This window comes from Polypterus senegalus, chromosome 3 (genome assembly GCF_016835505.1).
Source record: "Polypterus senegalus isolate Bchr_013 chromosome 3, ASM1683550v1, whole genome shotgun sequence".
In the NCBI taxonomy this organism is placed as follows: Eukaryota; Metazoa; Chordata; class Cladistia; order Polypteriformes; family Polypteridae; genus Polypterus; species Polypterus senegalus.
In genome coordinates, this window is record NC_053156.1 from 209018921 (window position 1) to 209043667 (window position 24747).

At 36.8% G+C, this 24747-nt stretch overlaps 1 pseudogene; it reads right to left on the reverse strand.

Moving 5' to 3' along the window:
* LOC120526644 overlaps window positions 1-24519 on the reverse strand; it is a 44672-nt pseudogene extending 20153 nt beyond the window's left edge.
* Window positions 24520-24747: the final 228 nt, after the last annotated feature.

Here is a 24747-nt window from a genome sequence, read left to right on the forward strand (position 1 = left end):
TGAAAATTCATCCAATACAGACATAGTAGTGCACCAGCAATAACACCCCTTTCAAGTGTAGCAGTCACTTGAATGAAAAATTGCATTAGTTGGCTAGGGCTGCTGTATCAGTTGACCATTCTTTGTCCCTCATTGCGGTGTTTGCTTAGGATTAATAGGATATTTTGCAATGTCTTTTAGACTTTTGAAATGTGGCTTTTATTATGTCTTTGGAGACTTTTTGTTTAGACCTAGGTTTTAGGTTTGGACTTTTTTGGATCATGTTTTACTTAAACTTACACTATTTCTTTTTGACATCATGTTTTTGATATCACTCTGTCATTTTTTAATTTCTTAGTTTCCTTTATTCAGATTGTTCCTCTTTAATTAGTTAAATCAGCTTAAATTGTTGGAAATTAACAATTTAAGAGTGGCTTCTGTTAGTCTGGAACAGTCTTCCCTGGTATTAGCCTCCCTGTCTTTGGTAAATCATAACAAGAACAAAAACTGGCAGAGCAATTTCTTGATATTTTAATATCAAAATGGCTGAAGCTACAGAAGCATTGCTGAATGTGCGGTGAATGCTGTACTGATTTTAGCACCAGGATTTTTTTCTACTGAAACCCCATGAAGTTGCCATTCCCCATTCCACACCTAAGTTTTATTTTAAGTCTGTTAAACCTCTACTACCAAAATTGATTTTAATTTTGCTTGATCGTGAGAAAGGCACTATATAAATAAAATTATTATCATCATTATTATTATTATTATTATTATAATTAAGGAAGAAGTTGGAGTAAGCTCATTAAATCCAGTTGTGCTGAAATGGCTTTCCTTTTGTTTAATTTACAATTAGACCCAACTTAACTACTGGTAATAAGCTGAATTTTCAAAGGATGTACACTGAGCATAAAACAATTAAAAAAGGGTATAATTCCACATATGTGAAAACAAAAAAAATTATATCCAATATTTTCCATTATAAAAGTAGGGTAGATGTTTTTCAAAGCTTTTTAATTTATGGCTTATTAAAGGCTGAGGTAATCTTCCTTTTTATTGACTCACCTTTTCCCTCCATAAATTCAGAAAAGAATTCATCCCATGTATAATTAAACCCCAAAATTGGGTTGTTGCATTGGAAATGGTAATAAGAAACAGCGGCATCTTTGGGATTTCGTATCATAGTCAAAATCTGTTGAAACAAATTATGAGATACAGTAATTCTTAAGATCTGTAACGGCAAATTATAGTAAAACAACCAACTTACATCACAATGTTTTCTTTTTTTTAAATTTTATTAAATTTATTGTAATCATTTCATACAAATAGATACATTTTTACAAGAAAATAGGATTGAAAACAAGTCGCCCTCCACCCCTGAGAGAGATAGCATGGCCGACGGAGTAAAACTTAAGGCTTGTAAACATAAATTAATTGATGAGTTGAATAGGGCAATAGAGATGAATGGAGAAGAAAAAGAAATGTGGATATAATTGCTTCCTCAATGCATTAAGAGCTTATTCTAAAATAGTATTGATTAGATCCTGCCAGGTTTTGAAAAAATTCTATACAGATCCTCTAACTGAATATTTGATCTTTTCCAATTTCAAATAGTATAAAACATCGGTTTCCCACTGACTTAAAAGGGGAGAGTTAGGATTCTTCCAGCAAAATAAGTCTGCGTGCCAAAAGTGTAGTGAATGCAATCACAGTGTGTTTGTCCTTCTCCACTTTAAACCCATCTGGAAGAACACAAAACACAGCTGTTAATGGGTTAGAAGGGATTGTGACACCAAGGCTGTCTGGAAAGTAATTAAAAATATTGGTCCAAAATGGTGTTAATTTGGTGCAGGCCCAAAACGTGACCCAGTGGGGCTGGGACTTAATTGCAGCATTCACAGGTTGGATCTTGCCCTGGAAACATTTTGGACAGTTTTAGGCGAGACAGATGTGCTTGATATATAGTTGAATAATTGTATGCTTTGCACATATGGAGCTTGAGTGAAGTCTCTGCATTGCTATTTTCCACTCCTTTTCTGATATATTGATTAAGAGATCTTTTTCCCATTGTCCTCTTGGATTTTTAAAAGGTAGTGACTGCAAAATAATTTTATATATTGCAGAGATGGTGTCTAAATCTGTGAAATTGAGCAATATTTTTTCCGGCATGGAGGAGGGTGCAAGATGAGGAAAATCGGGCAGGTTCTGTTTGACACACTTTCTAATTTGAAGATAGTGAAAGAAATGTGTGGCTGGTTAGTTAAATTTGGAATGTAATTGTTCATAGGATGCAAAGATGTTGTCTATATAAAGATCTCTAAGCAATTTAATCCCAAATCTTTTCCAGATATTAAAAACTGCAAATGTTTGCGAGGGTTGAAAGAGGTGGTTCTCTTGCAGAGGTGCCACAAATAAAAGCTTCTCCATCTTAAGATGCTTTCTACATTGGATATGTGGATGTTTTGAGTTCCAAATAAATGAGGTTATTGTTGAATCTAATTGCTTAAAAAATGATTTATTGATGTATATTGGAATGTTTTGAAATAAAAAAAGAAGCTTAGTAAGAATATTCATTTTAACAATGTTAATTCTTCCAGCTAGAATGAGATGAAGGGTTGACCATCTATGCAAGTCTTGCTTAATTTTTTACATACAGACAGCGAAATTTTGTTGATAAAGAGCTTTATGTTTACTTGTGATGTTTACCCCTAGGTATTTAAACTGATCTGCAATGATAAAAGGGAAGATTGTCCAATCTAATATTGTGTGCTTGAGAATTCACTGGAAAGAGCACACTTTTATTCAGATTAATTCTGAGACCAGAGATCTTTTGAAATTCTGTAAATGTTGTTAAGACTGCAGGTACATAATTTTGTGGGTCTTATATATACAGTACCATATCATCTGCATATAGAGAAATTTTCTGTTCCAGTCCTTCTCTGAAAATCCCCTTTATCTGATAAGAATTTCGTCAGTGAACCGCCAGTGGTTCCGTGGCGATTGCAAATAGCAGTGGTAACAAGGGGCATCCTTGTCTGGTACCATGTTCTAGTTTAAAGTAGTCTGAACAAATGTTGTTAATACAAACTGAAGCTTCTGGATTGGTATACAGTAGTTTGATCCATGTACAAATGTTCGGGCCAAACCCAAATTTCTCTAATGTAGTGAGAAGGTATTTCCATTCAATCATGTCAAATGCTTTTTTTCTGCATCCAATGATAATAATATTTCTGGGGTGTTTGACTTTGTTGGTGAGTATATTACATTAAACAGGCGTTGAAGATTGGAAGATAAGTGTCGACCCTTGATAAATCAAGTATGATCTTGTGATATTACCGAAGGCAACACTTTCTCCATCCTTCTAGCTATGATTTTGAGAGTATCTTAACATCATTAAGAAGTGAAATTGGGCTGTATGATGAACATTGTAATAAGTCCTTATTTTGTTTAGGAAAGATGGTGATTAATGCTTGGCGAAACGTTTGAGGTAGAATTTGATTGTCTCTAGCTTCTGTAAATGTTGCTAATAGGAGGGGAGCTAGCTGGGCGGATAATTTCTTATAAAATTCTGCATGGTACCCATCAGGGCCTGCTGCTTTCCCGCCTTGAAGTGACTTTATAGCATCTAGTAATTCTGATAGCACCAGAGGTTTATCCAGTTCCTCCGCACTAAAAGTATCCATTTGTGGCATCTGTAATGTGTCCAGAAATGCATTACATTGTGTGTTGTCTTCTTTAACCTCAGTAGAATATAAGGATTTATAGTAGTCTCTAAATATGTGCATTATATTTTTATGGTCAATGATTTCATCTCCGTTCGAGTTGGTGATTACTGGGATTGCATTACGAATTTCTTGCTTTTGGATTTGTTGAGCTAAAAGCTTATTAGGTTTCTCTCCGTGTTCATAGTAATGATGCCTGGATTTATAAATTAGTTGTTCAGTTTCTTTAGTTGTCAAGAGGTTGAGTTCTGAATGCAATGCCTGCCTTTTACTATGTAGAGCCTCGCTAGGAAGCCTGGCATGTTCTTCATCTACTCTAGTAATTTTGTTTTTTAGCTCTGATACTTTCTTGGTTTCTTTTTTTTTATTATTATTCTTTTATTAATTTTATTACAATCAATACATAGCAATCAAGTTTTTACAAAAAAAAGAATTATGTTAAGAACAGATCGATCCCCACCCTTGAGAGAGAGAGCAAGCCAAACAGTGTAAAATTTAAGGCTTGTAAAAATACCTAAATTAACAAATTCTCTGTGCTTTATAAACTTATTTTAAAATATTACTGATTAGATCCTGCCATGTTTTGAAAAAGTCTGTACAGATCCTCTAACTGAGTATTTGATTTTTCCAATTTTAAATAATATAACACATCAGTTTCCCACTGACTTAAAAGAGGAGAGTTTGGGTTCTTCCAGTTTATCAGAATAAGTCTGCGTGCCAACAGTGTAGTGAATGCAATCACAATTTGTTTGTCCTTCTCCACTTTAAGCCCCTCTGGAAGAACCCCAAACACAGCTGTTAATGGGTTAGGAGGGATTGTGAGTCCAAGACTGTCTGAGAGGTAATTAAAAATTTTTGTCCAGAATAATGTTAATTTGGTGCAGGCCCAGAACATGTGACCCAGTGAGGCTGGGGCTTGGTTGCAACGTTCGCAGGTTGGATCATGCCCTGGAAACATTTTGAGAGTTTTAGTGAGACAGATGTGCTCGATATATAATTTTGAGTTGTATAATTGTATGCTTTGTGCATATGGAGCTCGAGTGAATTCTCTGCATCGCTACTTTCCACTCCTTTTCTGATATATTAATTGAGAGGTCATTTTCCCAGTGTCCTCTTGGATCTTTGAAAGGAAGGGATTGTAAAATGATTTTATATATTGTAGAGATGGAGTCTAACTCCTTGAAATTGAGCAATATTTTTCCAGCGTGGATGAGGGTGCAAGATGAGGAAAATCTGGAAGGTTCTGTTTAACAAAGTTCCTGATTTGAAGATAGTGAAAGAAATTTGTAGCTGGAATGTTAAATTTGGAATGTAATTGTTCATAGGATGCAAAGACGTTGTCTATATAAAGATCTCTAAGCAAGTTAATTCCAAATTTTTCCAGATATTAAAACTGCATATGTTTGTGAGGTTGAAAGAGGTGGTTCTTTGCAGGGTGCCACAGAAGAAGCTTCTCCGTCTTAAAATGCTTTCTACATTGGTTCCAGATTCTAAGTGAGTGGAGCACAATTGGGTTATTAGTGTATTGCCGATAACGTGTGTTTATTGGAGCACAGAGCAAGGAATACAAAGAAGTACTGCAGGATTTTACTTCTATTGCGGTCCATGCCTGTGTATGTTCTTCTATTTGTGTCCAGGTTCTTATCGACTGTATATTTGCGCCCAGTAATAAAACTGGAAGTTAGGTAGAGCCATGCCGCCTTCTGCCTTTTGTCTTTGTAGGGTCGCTCTTTTGATGCGTGGATGTTTAGAATTCCAAATAAATGAGGTTATTGTTGAATCTAATTGCTTAAAGAATGATTTATTAATGTATATTGGTATGTTTTGAAATAAAAAGGAGCTTAGGAAGAATATTCATCTTAACAGTGTTAATTCTTCCAGCTAGTGTGAGATGAAGGGTTGACCATCTATGCAAGTCTTGTTTAATTTTTTCCATGCAGACATAAATTTTGTTGATAAAGAGCTTTATGTTTACTTGTGATGTTTACCCCTAGGTATTTAAACTGTTCTGCAATGATAAAAGGTAGGGTGTCTAATCTAATATTATATGCTTGAGAATTCACGGAAAGAGTACACTTTTATTCAGATTAATTCTGAGACCAGAGAGCTTTTGAAATTCTGTGAGTGCTGCTAAGACTGCAGGCACAGAATTTTCTGGGTCCGATATATACAGTACCATGTCATCTGCATATAATGAGATTTTCTGTTCCAGTCCTTCTCTGCTAATCCCCTTTATCTGATCAGTATTTCGACAATGTATTGCCAGTGGTTCAATGGCAATTGCAAACAGCAGTGGTGACAAAGGGCATCCTTGTCTTGTGCCACGCTCTAGTTTAAAGTAGTCTGAGCAAATGTTATTGATGCAAACTGAAGCTTCTGGGTTAGTATACAGTAATTTAATCCATGCACAAATGTTGGGCCAAACCCAAACTTCTCCAAAATAGTAAAAGGTATTTCCATTCAATCATGTCGAATGCTTTTTCTGCATCCAATGATAATAATATTTCTGGGGTGTTTGATTTAGTTGATGAGTATATTACATTAAACAGGCGTCAAGATTTGAAGATAAGTGTCGGCCCCTAATAAATCCAGTTTGGTCTTGTGATATTACGAAGGGGAGCACTTTCTCCATCCTTCTAGCTATGATTTTAGAGAGTATTTTAACGTCGTTATTCAGAAGTGAAATTGGTCTGTATGATGCACATTGTAATAAGTCCTTATTTTGTTTTGGAAAGACAGTGATTAGTGCTTGGCGAAAGGTTTGTGGAAGAGATTGGTTATCTCTGGCTTCTGTAAATGTTGCTAATAGGAGGGAGCTAGCTGAGCGGAGAATTTCTTGTAAAACTCTGCAGGGTAGCCGTCAGGGCCTGCTGCTTTTCCACCTTGGAGTGACTTTATAGCATCCAGTAATTCTGATAATGACAGAGGTTTATCGAGTTCCTCCACACTAAAAGCGTCAATTTGTGGTATCTGTAATGTATCCAGAAATGCATTAGATTGTATATTGTCTTCTTTAAACTCAGTAGTATATAGGGATTTATAGTAGTCTCTAAAAGTGTACATTATATTTTTGTGTTCGATGATTTTATCTCCGTTCGTGTTAGTGATTACGAGATTGCTATGCATATCTTGCTTGTGAATTTGTTGCGCTAAAAGCTTATTAGCTTTCTCTCCATGTTCATAATAATGATGTCTGGATTTGTAAATTAGTTGTTCAGTTTCTTTAGTTGTCAAGAGGTTTAATTCTGAATGTAGAGCCTGCCTCCTCTTATGTAGAGTCTCGCTTGGTAGTCTGGCATGTTCTTCATCTATTTTAGTAATTTCGCTTTTATCTCTGCTACTTTCTTCGCTTGGATTTATTTCTGTGGGAAAGATATGAGATAATCTGTCCTCTTAAGAAGGCCTTAAGAGTTTCCCAGAGTATTCCTGCAGAGATCTCAGGGGATGTATTTGTCTCTAGAAAGAATGATTTGTTTGGATATAAATTCAGTACAATTCTCGTCAGCTAATAGAAGGGGTTGAGGCCATCTGCGGGTGAGTGTATGGGGCTTAGTAATTTCAGCTCCAAGATCATCGGAGCATGGTCTGAAATAACAATAGCATCGTATTTACAAGATTTAATCTTAGGCAAGAAGTTATTATCTATAAAGAAGTAATCAATCCTTGAGTAGCAATGATGTACTGGTGAGTAGAAAGAATATGTTCTTGAATTTGGGTTTAAAACCTCCAGGGATCTGATAAGTTGTGATCAGTTATAAACTTTGTAATTATCTTTGCGGTGTTAGTTGCGTTCCCCTGTGGAGGAAGTCTTATCTAAAAGTGGATTTAGAACACAATTAAAGTCCCCAGCCATTATAAGTTTATGAGTGTTCAGATTGGGAATGGATGCAAATAAATTTTGTATAAATTCCTTATCATCAACATTAGGTGCATAAACATTTATCAAAATCATTTTACAGTTAGATAAGTCTCCCATGACCATCACATATCTCCCTTCAGGATCCAATACTACATCTGATGCTACAAATGGTACTGTTCTATGTATGAGAATTCCCACCCTCTAGTTTTCTTTGTAAAACTAGAATGGAACATTTGGCCAGTCCAGTCTTTTGCAGCCGGAACTGATCCTTACTTAGTAAGTGGGTTTCCTGTAAAAATACTATTTTAGCATTTAGACCTGTTAGGTGAGAAAGTACTTTCTTTCTCTTTAATTCGTGATTCAGGCCTTTAACATTCCAGCTTACGAAGTTAACTGTCCCATCATGGAGACACTGATTCTGAGTTTTTGATGTCATTTTATAGTCTTAACTGGAAGTGAAATAGTTTAGGTCTTAATTTCCTATTCCCCAAGAGTTGTTGCCATGCAGCTTATTATTACGTTGATAGTTATAATTATAAAGATTGAGATGATAGATTAGGTATAGATCAAGCCTGCTCTCTTTCTCTTCCCCCCTTAACCCCCCACCCTCCCTTTTTGCCTCCCCAGGTGAGGCTAAAACCCACTTCATGCAGTCCCAGTCCTCTGACATACCCAGAGACAGAGCACGTCCAAAGCACATCAAGCCCCCATGCAGTGGCGCTTTAAGGTTAAAAGATAGAGATATCTGTTACCAATATAGTCTTTAAAAGAGGAAAAAGAAAAAAAGAAAAGAATTTTGCACTTAATATATATATATATATAATCTTCAGCAATTTTAGTGCATTAAGATGATACCCCCAGATAATAAACCCAGGTGATGGTGTTAAAGATGTGTCCAAAATAAGCATAACAAGTCTTAATGCAGTAATAGCAATAACAGTAAACCAAGGGTATGATATTGAACAGTCTCATTTAGGGTACACATGAAATAATTAGAAAAAAATTAGAAAAAAGAAAAATTAAAAAGAAAAAAAAAAAAAAAGGAGGAAAACGTAATTAAGCACAATGAAACATAAACATATAGCGCCCTAGTAATACTAAGTAATAATAAGAATATATGAAAATAAATGCTGATAAAAAAAAAAACGTATTTTAAAACAAATAGATCAGACAGTAGATTATTAATCGTAGCATTATCATTTACCGCCATGACTCACAATTATGTATCAGAATAGTCCCGGGATCAGCTTTCTTAATTCATTTTCTGCTTCTTCCTTGCTAGCGAAGACATAGAAATGACCCTGCCATTCCACTTTCAGTTTTGCCGGATACAGGAGGCTGTATTTGACACTGGCTTGCCGTAGCCGCTGTTTAATATTATAGAAGGCTGCGCGTTTAATAGCTGTTGCTGGAGAGAAGTCAGGGAAGATACGAATGTGGCTATTTTCATATATAATATCTTCCTTGTCTCTGAGGAGTGCCATCACCTCTAGCTTAAATAATAATCGTTCAAAACGAACTATAAAAGATCTTGGTCGGGGTCTGACGGTGTTTGATCCGCATACGCGGTAAGCCGCTGCTATCTCAGATTCTGCTTTAAAGTCGCCCCCGATTATTTTAGAAAAAAGTTCAGTTGCGAATTTCACAGGGTTTGAACTTTCTCGATTCTCCGGCAGACCTTCAATTCTGACATTATACCTTCTACTCCCATCTTCTAAAGCAGCCAGCAACTTTCTTGGTTTCTAATTTATTCCTGTGGGAAAGATATGAAATAATCTGTCCTCTTAAGAAGGCCTTTAGAGTTTCCCAGAGTATTCCTGCAGAAACCTCTGAGGATGTATTTGTGTCTTGGAAGAAACTGATTTGTTTGGATATAAATTCAGTAAAGTTCTTGTCTGTTAATAGAATCGGGTGAAGACGCCATCTGCGGGATGAGTGTGTGGGGCATAGTGACTTTAGCTCCAAGATCAGAGGTGCATGGTTGGAAATAACAATAGCATCGTACTTGCAAGATTTAATCGTAGGCAAGAAATTATTATCTATAAATAAATAATCAATTCTTGAGTAGTAATGACGTACTGGTGAGTAGAAAGAATTTGTTCTTGAGTTTGGGTTTAGAAACCTCCAAGGGTCTGATAAGTTGTGGTCAGTTACAAACTGTGTAATTGTCTTTGCAGTGTTAGATGTCATCCCCTCTGTGACAGGAGTCCTAAAACATAAATTAATTTCTTCCACACACACACACACACATCTATAACTGTAATTAAGACATAAACAGAAAGTGTCCGAGTAATGAAAAGAATGTATAATTATAATACCCGTATCATTCCAAGTGGATCAGACAGCAGGTGATATCTCCTTGCCATGCCATGACAGGATGCGACTCACTATTGTGTTTCAGAATAGTGTCGGGATCAGCTTTCTTAATTCATTTTCTACTTCCTCCTTGCTGCAGAAGATGTAGTATTGGCCTTAAACATCCACTTTAAGTTTGACAGGATACAAGAGGCTGTATTTGATATCGGCTTGCCGTAACCACTGTTTAATGTTGTAGAAGGCTGCACATTTAGCAGCTGTTGCGGGAGAGAAATCAGAGAAAATATGAATGTGGTTATTTTCAAATATAATCTCTTGCTTGTGTTTGAGAAGTGCCATCACATCTAGCTTACATAATAATCTCTCGAAGCGGACCATAAAAGAACTAGGTCTAAAGGTATTTGATCCGCGCATGCGATAAGCTGCTGCTATCTTGGTATCTGATTTAAAGTTCTCTCTAATTATTTTAGTGAATAGTTCAACTGCGAATTTCACTGGGTTTGGACTTTCACGATTCTCAGGTAGACCTTCAATTCTAATATTATTCCTTTTGCTTCCGTCTTCCAGAGCAGCAAGTCTGTCTCCAAGTTTTTTGCATTCGGAATTGGCAGCTGTTGCTTTTCCATCAGCGGTGGATGCTAGATATTCGGTTATTTCCATTTGAGTTGTAAATGACTGCTTAACAGCCTCCAGCTGATCGGCAAGTGTGCTCAGTTTAGACGCGTTTTCCTGAATGTCGGGTTGGATAAATACAGGATATCTAAGAATAATAAAGAAATAATATAAAAAATAACACCATTGCTAACGGAGCTCCGCTTCAGATGTCCATCTCTCGCAACGGACGAGACCAAATGCCCATCAGAATGCTTTCATTCGTTTTCATCATGTTAACACCAAAATTATGTGACCAGCTCTAAGATTCCACTTGTGTCCTTGTTCCAGTCCCAAGAACCTTTTCCAAAGATGTCTTAGATGTGCTCATTGATAGTGTACTTGACATAGCTAACTTTTCATTAGATACTGGGGTCCTCTTAGATTGTATAAAGTCTGTGGTAGTAAAACCCCTGCTCAAGAAACATAGTCTAGACTCCTTTCTCTTTAGATGTATTTCTAACCTGCCTTTTTTCAAGTATAATTCTAGAAAAAGCAATTTTCCAGCAGTTAAATAATTATTTGAATAAACAATTTGAAATAATTCAAATTTCAGTCAGCTTTAAGTCCAAAGCATAGTTTAGAAACTGCACTGGGTAAAGTGGTATATGACCTGCTGGTTAATGCTGACGTAGGTCAAATAAATGGTCTCTTAAATCAGAGTACAGCTTTTGACACCATAGACCACAGTATTCTCAGAAATCACCTTAGAACATGGTTGGTGAAGGGTGTCTCTCTGGTAGTGTCTTAAACTGGTTTAAGTCTTATTTAGGTGTGGTGATTGTAATTTGGGAATATTGTATATGGTATACCACTGTAACTATCATTGGTCTATATTAATCTGTTAACGTTAGGCCAGATTATATTAAAACACAAGGTGACCTACCACAGCTATGCAGATGACAAACAGCTTTACTTATCTCTGGTACCTAATAACCCTGAAGCTCTAGACCAGGGGTGGCGAACTCCAGGCCTATAGTGCCGCAGTGGCTGCAGGTTTTCATTCTTACCATCGTCTTAATTAGTGACCAGTTTTTGCTGCTGATTACTTCTTTTAATTAACTTGACTCAGGTCCCATAGTTGTTTCTTTTTCTTTAGTTAGCAGCCATACAATAATGAGACACAAAACAAGCCACCACATGACCAGCTTCCCTGTGCCCATTACACAATATCTGAAATTAAAGAGAGGTGATGGTCTTGGTAAGGTTGATCTCTCGGGCCACAAAAACATTTTGACGGTGCTCTTAGAAAGAACAGAAAAACAACAGTTTTCGAAATGTGTGCTGTGGCAGAATGAGAACAGCAACAAGCCATGGAATTAAATAATGGGTTTTATTAACAGCAAGAATTGGCTTCTCATTAAGAAAGTGATTGGAGTGAAATTGGTTGGAGTTTGAAGCCCCAGTTTAGCTGGTCATCTGTTAGCTCGTTTCACATCTCATTTCTGCTTGGCTGTCATTTAATGAAGAAAGGAATCAATTCAGAGGGCTAAACTCTTCTAACAGGGCCATTAAAGCAATGGGGAAAAAGTTAATTAGCAGTGAAAACTGGTCACTGATTAGAAAAAGGGTTAGAATGAAAACCTGTAGCCACTGCTACACTCCAGGCCTGGAGTTCGCCACTCCTGCAAACCCTCTGATCCAATGTCTATCCTGTACTTCTAAATGGATGAGTAGTAGTTTTCTCAAGCAGGATACAAGAAACATAAATCTTACTTGTTGGCAAAAATGGAAATAAAGTGGTACTTAGAAATAAACTTGTTCCCTTGGAATTCAAAGTCAAAGTGGAAATAAGCAATTTAGGTGTACTCATGGCTTCTGACCTAAGCTTCAAATCTTACATCAATAATACTATTAGAACTGTGATTTTCACAAAGGGAATATTGCAAAAGTTTGACCTCTTTAAACACAGCAAGATGCTGAGAAATTAATTCAATCTTGAAAAATATCAGTCATTTGCAGATAGTTCAAAATGCAGTAGCAAGAATCCCTAAAAAAGAGAAAACTTGAGCACATCTGAGTAGCTTTAACATTGTTACATTGTGTCCTTTAAAACTGACTTAAAACACTATTAATGGTATATAAAGCTCTAAATAATCTTGCTGCTTCCTATATTTTGTCCCACTACATTCCTAGACATAAACTTAAATATTCTAATAATAGTCGGCCTATTTTTCCAAGAGCTAAGTATAAAAGAAGTGGTGAGGCAGCCTTTTTCTGCTATGCACCACAAATCTGAAATACTTTACCAACAGAGAGATGCCAGGTTAACACCGTGGATCCTTTTCAAAACCTTTTACAAACCCACTATTAAATTTCGGTTTTTCATAGTAGTATTTTTCATTCAACTTTTAATAGTTTATGTATGTGTAGAAATCTCGCATTCTTTGTAAATTTGCGATCATTAATCTCTGCTTTTCTACGGTTTCTTTCTTGTTTGAAATGTCACCACCACTTCATCAAAGTACTGTACAGCCATCTGTGATGCTGGAACATAAGTTGAGATCTACTGACCTGAATCTTATAGAATGATGCACTGGAGGCTGTGTGCATTTTTTGTCCTTTTAACCCCTGTTGATTTTTGTTTCCTGCATCTTTCCTCTTTAGTTTTTTTTTTTCTGTCCTCCATGACCCTCTGGGTATCAAACTTATCATTAGAGATTTGAAAGCAAATCTTTAAATAAGAACTCTGCTTTATTTATTACTTGTAGATCTGTGTTATGTAATTGTGTATTGATTTATCCTTTTTTTAATATTTTAGGTATATTTAGTAATTCTTTTTATTTATTTATTTTTTATTTTGAAGTTTTGCTTTGATTTCTTGTAAATCATTTTAAAGCTACATTCTTTTGTATGAAAACATACTATAGAAATAAAAGTTTTCTTGTTTTTGTTGTTAAGAAGGGTCGGTCAATTTTCTCCTACAGCAAAGCAGCATTACATAAATTAAAGAAGCTGGGTGTGAGTTGTTCTCTAACTCCAATTTCCAGAAAAAGTTCAATCCTAGTGTCAGTAGGTGTTACAGTAAAAGGTTAAGTGTTTTTCTATAATACCACAATGTAACACAAATTGAAAAGATAAACCTCCAGTAAATGTTAATTTTTGTATTAGTAGAATCTGAGCTAGTAGTTAAAATTAAAGTGAAAAAATAAGTAAAGGTTATTTCCACAATGAAAACATGTTTCAAAAGAAGAAAAATTAAGATCGGAAGATCGCAAAGGTAGTGCAGTTAGATCGCGTTGCATTCAAAAAAAAAAAAATTTAATGTTAGTCTATCATATATCCTCCCTATGGTATTTGCCACTTGATTGACATACAGGGCGGCCAGCCTGAGATCTCTTTTCTTCTAACACACTGGTCATCCGGCAAGCACGATCAAACGCGCGCGCTACTACAAAACTCCGACTTTTATCTAGTTAGCCTTCCAATTTATATTGACTAAAGAAGGGATTTAAAAAAAAAATATTCGGGGAGGGTATGGGATGGATGTAGAATTGGAAGAGGATTTTTTTTCTCACGATGTCACAATCGAAGTGCGTTTGTCTGATCTGTCAATCTATCATTGTTATTCCAAAGAAGGAAAATGTGGAAAGGCACTTTCGAACTGTTCATAAAAACTACGAAACTGACTTCCTTCCGAAAAGCGATCTGAGAAAGAGAAGGGAGAAGGAACTAAAATTGCAGTTAATCGGACAGCCGTCATTTTTCATTCGGCTGAATTCAAAAGCTCCTTGACTGCATTATTCGGCTCTACTTATTTATGTGAGTCAGCCTTTTCCCACATGACGATTATTAAATCCAAATACTGTAGTGACCATAAATGTATTGAATTATTATTGTGCCATAAAGGTTAAGTTATGCAAGGTACAACAACATATATTTTATGTATAAAGTATACTCAGTGTGTGTATATATATATATATATATATATATATATATATATATATATATATATATATATATATATTAGGTAGATCATTTTGACCTGGTCATTTTAAAAGTAGCTCGCAAGCCAAAAAACTGTGGGCACCCCGATCTAGTTAGTTGCGGTTATAAGAGCGTAGAAAGCACAACATGTCCAGCGTGCGGTCGTCCAGGCAAGAGCGTACTTCAGACAGAGCATACCAGCTGCTGAGAAAGCACGCTTTCCCTCCACTGAAGTAGGCAGCACAGTCATCAGATACAGATACACTTGTTCTAAACAACGCCCGCCCTTGCCGTGAAACACCGCCATTTCAGCTTTTACTGATGCATCCAGTTTCTTGTCATCATTCTGTGATGGCAAGTTTCTTGGCACAGATAATGCAGATGCAACAGACTGACGCATTGCAATTTCAAGTTGCTGTTCAAAGCTGTTGTCTGACAGACGTCAATGAAGTCTTCAGTTTTCAACTATATCTCTGTTATTTCTTGACCGATTTTTACACTTTTACACGCTATATATGCGAGCTTGGCCGTTCCCAGTTTCCCCGGAATTACAGCAGTTTCATTCCCGGGAATGAAAAATGTCCGAGAATCCTGGGCTCCCGGTAATCAGGAGCCTGGGAATGGATTCCCTAGTTAATAGCCAATGGAATTCAACTGGAAAGAAAATGTGTATAACATTGGAGGACAACAGTAGCTGCATGGAAGGAAGTAAAACAAGTTGGCACAGATGTCTGTTTAGTGTTTGCTCCATGTTGAGTGTCTTACAAATGAGGTAGCCTCCTAGGACTTTTGTTTTTATTTTTTGTTTCAATATAAGAGTTGAAATCCAGATGAAAAATCACAAGGAAATTATATAATCAGTCACACCAGATGACAGAACACCAACTTGATAGGAATACACAGTAGAGCGACATACTGTTGGACTGGGACTTCAGAACAATTGTGAGGCTAATAACAGTGGGGCCTTGTGGTGTAGCATGTCCACAGCTCCGATTAAAAAGGCCAGTTTTTTTAAATAGATAATCGCCTCACTCGCGGCTTAAAGAGGGGGCATGGTTGTGTGGTCAGAGCGGTTCCCGGGTGCTTCGTGATGCCGGCAGTCCTCGCTTAAGTGCAAAGGTGAGGAGTCATCCACATCTGTAACTGATACCAGGAACTGCAAATCGCCAAACCTGAACCACGTCCCCATTATATATTGAAGTGTGAGGCAGAAAGGGAAAAAAAAGAAAAAATGAACAGAGGTTAAGGGAGAAGAAGGCAGCTGGAAGTAGGGGAGCCATTGTGTGCATGAGAGAGAAAGAGAGCGAGCGAGACTTGTTGAAGGTTGCATGCAGCTGGTTTATACTTCACGCGATGCATGCTCCAGGGGACACACCTGCTACGCGTTTTACTGTTTATACTTGCGTGTGTACTTTACCTAAATCTGGAAGAATCCACCAGGTGGCAGTGCGAGGTATTCGCTGTGTCGTGAATTGCCTGGAACACCCATTAAATTCCGATTACACCTTACCACAATATCTCTGAAAATGATGTTTAATGATTAAATCCATTAAATCCAGGGATGTGTCCAATGCAGCAAGCACTGGGCACGAGGCAGAAACAATCCCTAGACGGGGCATCAGTTCATCGCAAGGTGAATACAAGCACTAACATACACTAGCGTCATTTTAGTGTCACCAAATCTGCATATCTTTGGAAGGAAACCGGAGCACACTGTGGAAACCCAACATGAAAACATGTAAACTCCAGGCAGAAAATACCAGCGATGTGACTCCCTGCGAGACAGCAGTGCTACCGCTCCACCACCATGTCACCCCCATGTGTGTAATTATTAACATTATTCATTATTTAAAGGAATTTAACGATTAATCTGTAAAATGCAACATACATACTTTAATGCATTTCATCATGAAAGTGATATCAAGTATAAATCTAAGGATTGTAAATGTGCAGAGAGTTGGAATATCATACATGTAATGTATTCTGTGTGGCGATTGCTGCTGTTAGGTCAGGAAAAAGTCCCAGAAAAAAAGATGGCATGTGAGAATTTAAAATATATCATGTCATTACAATCGGGAATATGCGACGCTTGAATATTATAGCATCACGAATGCATCTGCATTTTACCACATCGAACCATTCATCAAACATCGAAGCGTGCACATCGATCCCGTAGGATCCTTAAAGTGGCTTTCTGTCACATGTAGATAGTAAACAGAGACTCTGATGTTACATTCCAACTTTTATCACACTATGCCCCCCAAATTATTGTTGGTACTGCAACTCACACACATGTCGTGTTAATTTCTGAGGGCCTGCTCAGAGGACGTGTCAAATGAACACTGGGAACATGTGGCAGCCATGATGCGTGCGCATACGCGTTCTAAGCATGAAGTATAAACGAGCCCTAAGGCCAAATCTCGAGGGGGCTGATTGAAGCGGTCAGTTGAAGGAAGTAGCAGTTGAGGAGATTTAGAGTGGAACCCCTGGCGTAAGCGTCCTGGCCATTGTGGGAAGCCAATGCTCGGTTTGGCGGATGGCTGAACGAAGCCAGGGATCAGGAGGCCACCAGGCCAACCAAGTGGAGAAGGTCAGCTGCAGGTAGGGTGACTACCCTGGTGCATAGCCCGGATGGGAGAACCAGGGGAGTCGCCAGTAGAAAGAAGGCACGGGGCTTTGTTTTTAAAAGGACTGCTTCCAGCCATTGTTTTAACCCTGTTGAATTTATTTATTGGATTTTAACATCTACATTTTTTCACTTGCTTTTAATTTATTATTTATGTAATGACTGTTTGTGACACTGCACTATTTATTTGGACACTGTTTTTGGTTTTGTTTTAAATAAAAGCACTTTGCACATATTGCACCATCCCCTTGCTTGGTTGTTGATGTCTTCACTGTCCAGCTCATCCGATTACATTACCGACAGGGTTCAAGAGCTCCCATACTGGTGACGGGAGCCGGGAGCAGAACCCGCAGTATCACAGGCCTTTGACACCGGAGCTAAATAACTAGGTTATAATGAATACATATTTCGGATTTTTTTTTCTTAATTTTTTTCTTGAATAAATGGGCCAGTGGATCATTTTAGTGGCTTAGTACAATATAACATGTAAAATGTAAACATTTCATAGAATAAACAATGAGAAGATCTAAAAGCCATTTTGAGAGGGACTTCTTCATGGATTATGTCAGCCTTTGTTGCTGCAAATACAGGTAACGGTTTTATGTTTGTTAAAGTCAGGGTTTTTTTCCCCTAATTTATGTTTTTTTTCCATTTAAGTGTAATTTTTTTGCCATTTTTAATTATTTTACTTGTGTTTTGTGTGGAATATATTTGTTTTTTCTTTCAGTCCAACTGTGAGAAATGAATAGTTAATACCAGAAAATTGAATAAGGCATTGTTTGGTGTTTAAATTGTGTTTGATTACTTTGTACAAAAACAGTCAAATACAGTAGGATAAATCCATTTGAAGTTAGAGAATTATACTGAATTTCAAAATTAACTTGTTAGCCACAATTGTGCACATTTCCAACATAGATAACTGGTGTGGTGAGTGAAAAGCCCTGTTGCAGGATGCCTTGGTCTCTTGTTTAATGGTTCCTTTTCCAACTTCCAAATTTAGGATTTATTCCAGCCGAGCAGAAAGACACTTAAAAGAGTCACTGACCCTCTTTGTTTTGAAATAAATAAGAAAGTTCAAATGAGGGAGGCCTGAGTGTTACAGCTGAGAAAGACTTACATCTTCCTTACTTAAAGTTCTATGTGCATTGAAGACACAACGCTATAACTTAATGAAAAAAAACTGAATGATTCAATAACAGCAAGCAAGGTGGCCATTAGAAGAGAAAGAGAACACTTGAACACACAAGTCAGAATGTAAAACAGGAATACATATGTTTCCACATTTGAGACTCACCTTTCTTTAATAACACTCACAAGTTATTAGTTTAAAAAGTCACAGACTTACGATCTCTGGTATGAAAAACTAACTGAAGATAAATGGCACTGTGTTTCATAAAGGTCCTCATTAAAGAAGTCTGGGTACAAAGATGTCTTGTCAAAAGTGATCTTAACAAAGTGCACATACTTCACTAGATTATCATGCTAAATAAACTGTTGAACAAATTATTACAAATGGGACAATGTAATGAACAATGACTTTTCTTATTGAATGTGCAATTTATTTGTTGCAGTGCTCAACATTTCAACAATTAGCAATAAGCTGAACGGTTTAGAAAACATAGTTGGTTGCTCATATTTATTTTCGATCATATTTTATTTATTTAACTTATTGGTTGGTTACTTCACAATATGAGTTTGTCTGTTTACAAGCCACTCTTTTTTATTTGTTGCTTTCCTTTGCTTCTAAGTAGGCTCTACATGTGCACATTTTTAAATGAAAACTGCAGTCACATGCATGATACAGTAATTCTGCATAAGGCTTATGGATATCATGTTCCATGACTGAAAATTAGATGCACCGTGTGTATTTACTAAAATATGAGATATTGATGGAGGCTCTGAGAAAATATTTGCAAAGAAAAACATAATTTGGAAGTTTAAATTCCCTAAAATTATCATTGTTTCAAAGGTCTCAAGGTTATAGTATTCATTCTGTTTATTGTCATAATTCTTTTCTTTAGTGTTACAGTCGTATCAAAAAATATCTTTACATAGGTAGCACTGTCACCCCATTTGCAAAACTCTAAAAAGGTAAGCAATACCACCCCACACAAGGAGGGTGCACCATCATCAATATTTTTTGCCGCCTTCATCCACAGTTCGGAGGCTTTTAGACTGGAGGACCACTGAAGTCACAACCAGAAACCATCATAAAAGGAGCCAAACCACTGAAAGAATCTGCTCATTCTTCACATGACAGCCATCCAGAGGACTAAGACTCTTTATCTTTGTTCTTTTCAGCTGTGGCTGTGGTTTTGCAATCTTCACGTGTGATTTATTTTGTGTTTTTTTTTTCCTTAAATCTGCATTAAACTGGGTTTTCTCCTGACTCTGGAGCTCTTTGTGATCTTGAACCTGTGTCTTTATCTTACAGCACATAAAGTCAATTAAAAAGATATAAGACATAATTATATGAGAACCAGTAATGGCACACTGCACGTTATACACTTGACTTGAGCATTCCTAGTTTCCATAATTTTTCTCTGTACATTTAGCATTCGTTTGCTCAGAGGTTGATGCGCTTGCTGCTTCCTGAGCAGCTCTTCTTTTCTCCACCCTAGCGACCCTCTTCTTCTCTTCTTTCATCAGGCATCTTTTTTAAAACTGATTAAGTCAGTGTTTGTGTTGCAATTACTTAGTACATTTTCTTTCATTTTTCACTTAAGTTGACACTTAAATCTTGAATCTGCCTCAAGAATGATTTAAGATATGAAGAGGTAGGGAAAGTGATGGCGAAGGTGGTAGGAATGAGAATGGCACCTGTATGCATGCGCAGCACGGTTGCCCTGCTGGCTGCTGCAGAAAGTTGATTCTACAATAAAATAAAAATAAAAAGAGGAATAACCTTGGACATCAATCATCACCCCAAAAACAGATAGTAGACGTCACGTAGTATATGTGCACCAAATTTCAGGTCAATAGGTCAAACAGTTTGCGAGCTACAGGTGATTTAAAATCCTGGACAGACAAACTGACAGCCATAGTAGCATATTATATATAAAGATATGAAACACCTTCAGAGTTTGTTGACATTTTTGGCATCTTTAAAAAGGACTATAAGGGTTCCTGTGTAAACTTGTTTCATTCAAAAACCTGAATATGCTCTACAATAAAAAGAGCAGAAGTGTGGGATCTGCAGCTCTATCATGAATATATTGAACTCTTAGAAAATTGTTAAAAATAAATACAGTATTAACCTTAACTTTCTTCTCAATGAATGATTTTGGAAGATTATCAGGATGTAAATGTGTTCCCAAGATTCTTTGAGAAGGCATGCTGGAAAAAACCTGTAGGATAAAAACAAACAGTGATTAGATTAGACTGATGGAACATACAACATTCTTTGTCATCTTTTTTTGTAACAAAGTGTATTTTGTTAAAATCCAATTAAATGGTGCTGTTATTTAAATTGTAAAATTATATATTATGAGCAAAGATTTGCTTAAAACCACCATTGAGCAAATATTGACATATTTACATATACTAGTACCACCCTTTTGGATCACCTTTCTGTCAGACTACTGTAGATCAATGTGGTGTTTCAGAGTATCCCTTTTCTGTGCAGGATGGATAAAATTATTCCTGTCTGCAATTAAGTATGTTGTTTGTCTCTTCTTCTATAATATCAATATAATTTTCCTTTATATTTCATTCCTCATTAGCAGAGTGCACATTTATTATTTAATAAACATCAATTTTCAATTGTTGAGCAACAAAATTAAATTAAATAAAATTACTGGCATTTATCAGGGGAATACATTGGTTTTTAAGTACCAAGAGTAGTAATAATCATAGTCAAAATAATAATTAAAGAGGCCACAAATCCATCCATGCCAACTTCCATCCATTCATCCTTTTCCCTAATTCAGTTTTTTCCATTTCACCATCAAAGGAAATCCCAATCTCTTCCAGTAGCATCAGGCACAATGCAGTAACCAGCTCTGCGTAGGATGCATTCTATCCCATACTACACTTGCATATACATCCAAACCAATCCAAACTGGAGTAATATACTGCAAGACAAGCTGCACTGGAGAAAATATGGCAACTGATTGTGACCAGGTAAGGAAACATACCTAATTTGAACAAATACATACAACCCTCCAGGTAACTATGTTTGAGATCTAGGATATACGGTACATAATGCCTATTGTGCATGACTGCATAATAATTTCAGAAAAATGTTCATGTCCTTTATGTATTGTAAAGTTGGATGTTATCTATTAGTCTACGACATTAAGCATGAACAGATCTAAGGGTTTAAAATTCAAAGGTTAACTATATGTCTAGTCATATTCTATGCCAAGCTTTATGATTGCTGAGTGAAAGACAAAGGTTGCTTTTATAAAGAGTTCATTTTTTAGTATATATTATTTTTGGAAATATATTGGATATACAGTATGCTACAAGGATAAGTGGTATCACATTTCAACTGGTATTGCAAACAAATGAGGGTTAATCTGTGCCCAAAATTATTATCTGAGGACAGAAAGTTTGTGTCCCTTGTATGTGGTTTGGAAAGAAAAGGGATGAACTAGGGAACTGGAGACATATATTTTTGTTCACTAGAAATAAGTTTAACAAAATTTCAAATTATTGACAAATGTGCCCTGTATTTAATACTAGATTTTGGTCTGAAGACACAAAACGCTTATAGTCAAAATTTGCAATTAAATTAATATTGAAGGAATAAAAAGTTTTTCATGGCATTGTACTGAATATACTAAAGTAAGTTATCTGCCTCCTGCTGAGCATGATCCCAATGCATATAGAAATGCTTGGGCTGTTAATCATTTTAATTCTCTTTGGTTTTTTTTATTTTGCTATTATTTATGCCCTTTACAACTTTAGCATTCTATCGCATATAGTTACAGAAATTAGCCATTTTTTTCCAAAATGTTAGCTGTGCAATAAGATGATTCTATGCCACATATCAGTTGCCAATACAAATTCTACCAATTTCATTACTAAGTGATTTTAAGAAATTTGAAGGAGGTTACAAAGTATACAATGTCTGTTAGTAATATGTACAAATTATTTCATGTAAGGTATATTGTTAGAGTAAGATTTTGCCATGTAAATTATTTTATATGGAAGTTTAATTTATTAAAAATATAAATGTTTTACCAACCTGAAGATTTACGGGTTTTCTGAATTCCAGCAAAGGTGGCATCATTTCATTTCCCTTTTTGGTTGTACCAGCAGTAATAGCAAGACTGTTTAAGATGTGAAACATCCAGTTAAATCCTAAATTAAAACATAAAAAAGAGGGAATAAAGGGAAAGTTTAATTTTCCAATATTTTTGCACACAAGTCAAAAGTAAAAAAAAACAGTAGACATGTGTAGCATACAATAAATGTGAAATACTAGCTGTTTACTTTTTGTTTTTAATATTGATTCTCATTCTACATATATATCTGCTACCACAGTAAGAAGCCTGTTTATTAAAACAGGCCTTATTGGTACAATGGTAAGTCCTTCTGTTTTGATCGCATCCTGCATTTATGATCATCTGTTCATCGGATATGCCAACCCCTACACCCATCTTTCCTTGTGTTCTTTTTATTGCCTTTGTTCATCTGACATTTCAGCCAGATTGTGGATGGCATGATGCCAGAACATATGAAGGTATGCTGCATCGTTTACTACAATACGCCAGCTACTTTCCCTTGTTCTTTGGACATTTTTGCCCTCTTGTTGGGCATGTATGACAGACGGTTGGACATGTTATCACTTTATATAATTGAGAGATGATGTTATGACTCTGTCTAATGTATATTATGTCCTTATACCAGAATAAGTTAATCAGTGCTTCATTTGACTAATAGTATGATGGCACTCTCATATCTCCCATCAGGCCTTGTCATGTGAAGTCTAAAATAGCTCTGTGAAGTCCCATGTACTGGCACACCATGCGCTCCTTTAAATTCTGGGCATCTGTATGTGCGTGAATGAGACAATCTATTGGAAGTGTATCCTCTGTTGAGCTTTCTCGACCTGGAGTGTGGTATTGAGAGTCAAACAGCTGTGATGTAGATACCCATTAATTTTGTGCTGCTGACCAACTCCACAGGAAAGCCACTAATATGCAGTGGGGGTGTTCAGCCTTTGTTCTGAAGTCCACAATCAACTCTTTTTTTCTTGTTTAGATTAAAGAAAAGATTGTTGTCCCCATACCATCTCACTAACTTTTCCACCAAATGCTGATGAGTCCCACAGCTGTTGTATCACCAGCAAATTTAATGAGTTGATTTGTGCTGGTTTTGGAAGTACAGTCATGTGTTAGCAAAGAAAAGAACAATGGACTAAGTACGCAGCCCTGAGAGTCCCATGTGCTCAGTTTGATGGTGCAAAATGTCATAATGCCAACACATACTGCCTGTTGTCATTTTAACAGGAAGTCCAAGATCCAGTTTCAAAATTAGATGTTCAATTCGAGCATAAACATTTTCGCTATTAACTGCTGTGGGATGAAGGTATTAAAGGTTGAACTGAAGTCAAATGAACAACATCCTGGCATAGCTGTTGTTTTTATCCAGGTGAGACAGAATAGTGTGTAGTGCAAGTGTGATTGTGTCATCTCTGGACTGATTAGCACCATACACAAACTGTAAGGGCTCCAGTGAAGGTGGGAGGCTAGCTTTAATGTCACCCATTATTAGTCATTTGAAGCCCTTCATTATGACAGAGGTCAGTGCCACAGGCCGGTAATCATTAAGGCAGTTTACAGTTGTTTTCTTGAACACAGGAACGATGGTGGTAGTTTTAAATTGTTTAGATACAACAGACTGCTGGAGAGAGATGTTAAGGATGTCTGTAAAAACATCTGCTAACTCAGCAGCACAGTCTTTTAACACCCGACCAGATTAATGCTGCTCAGTGTCCTCCTCAGTGTCAGCTGTCAGGGAGGGAGGCATCGATGACCTCAACCTGTGGTATTATTTGTCCCCTGCCACATACGTCTTGTGTGTCTAGAGTCACAAAATTTACCATCAATTTTTCCTGTGTACTCCAGCATAGTCTTCTTGATGGCCCAGGAGAGGTCAGTTCTTGTCAGCCTGAGGGTTACTTTGTCCCCCAGTCTAAAGGTAGCAGCCCTGATTCTCAACCTTCTTTGGACCTCTGATGTCATCCACGGCTTGTGATTTGCCCGAGTTGTGAAGGTTTTGATGAATGTGACATTATCCATGCATTCCTCTATGTAGCCAATGACAGAGCTAGTGTACTCATCGATATCAATGTGGAAATCGTTGTATGTGGCAGCTCTTCTGAACATGCTCTTATCAGTGCTTGCAAAACAGCCCTGAAGTACTGAGGTAGCACCCTCCGGATAGACTCTGACCTGCTTGTGTATAGTCTTACTGCGTTTCAGTACCATTTTCTATGCTGAAAAAAGCACAACAGAAATGTGATCTGAGTCTACAACGTGGGGACGAAGGGCTGCTTTGTGAGCCTCTTTGACATTTGTGTACACCAAGTCCAGCATGTTAGCTCCTCTAGTTGGAAAGTGAGCATACTGGTGTAATTTAGGAAGAATAATTATTAAATTTACATGATTGAAATCTCCAGCCACCACAATAAGACTGCATGGATGGGCAGTCTCTAG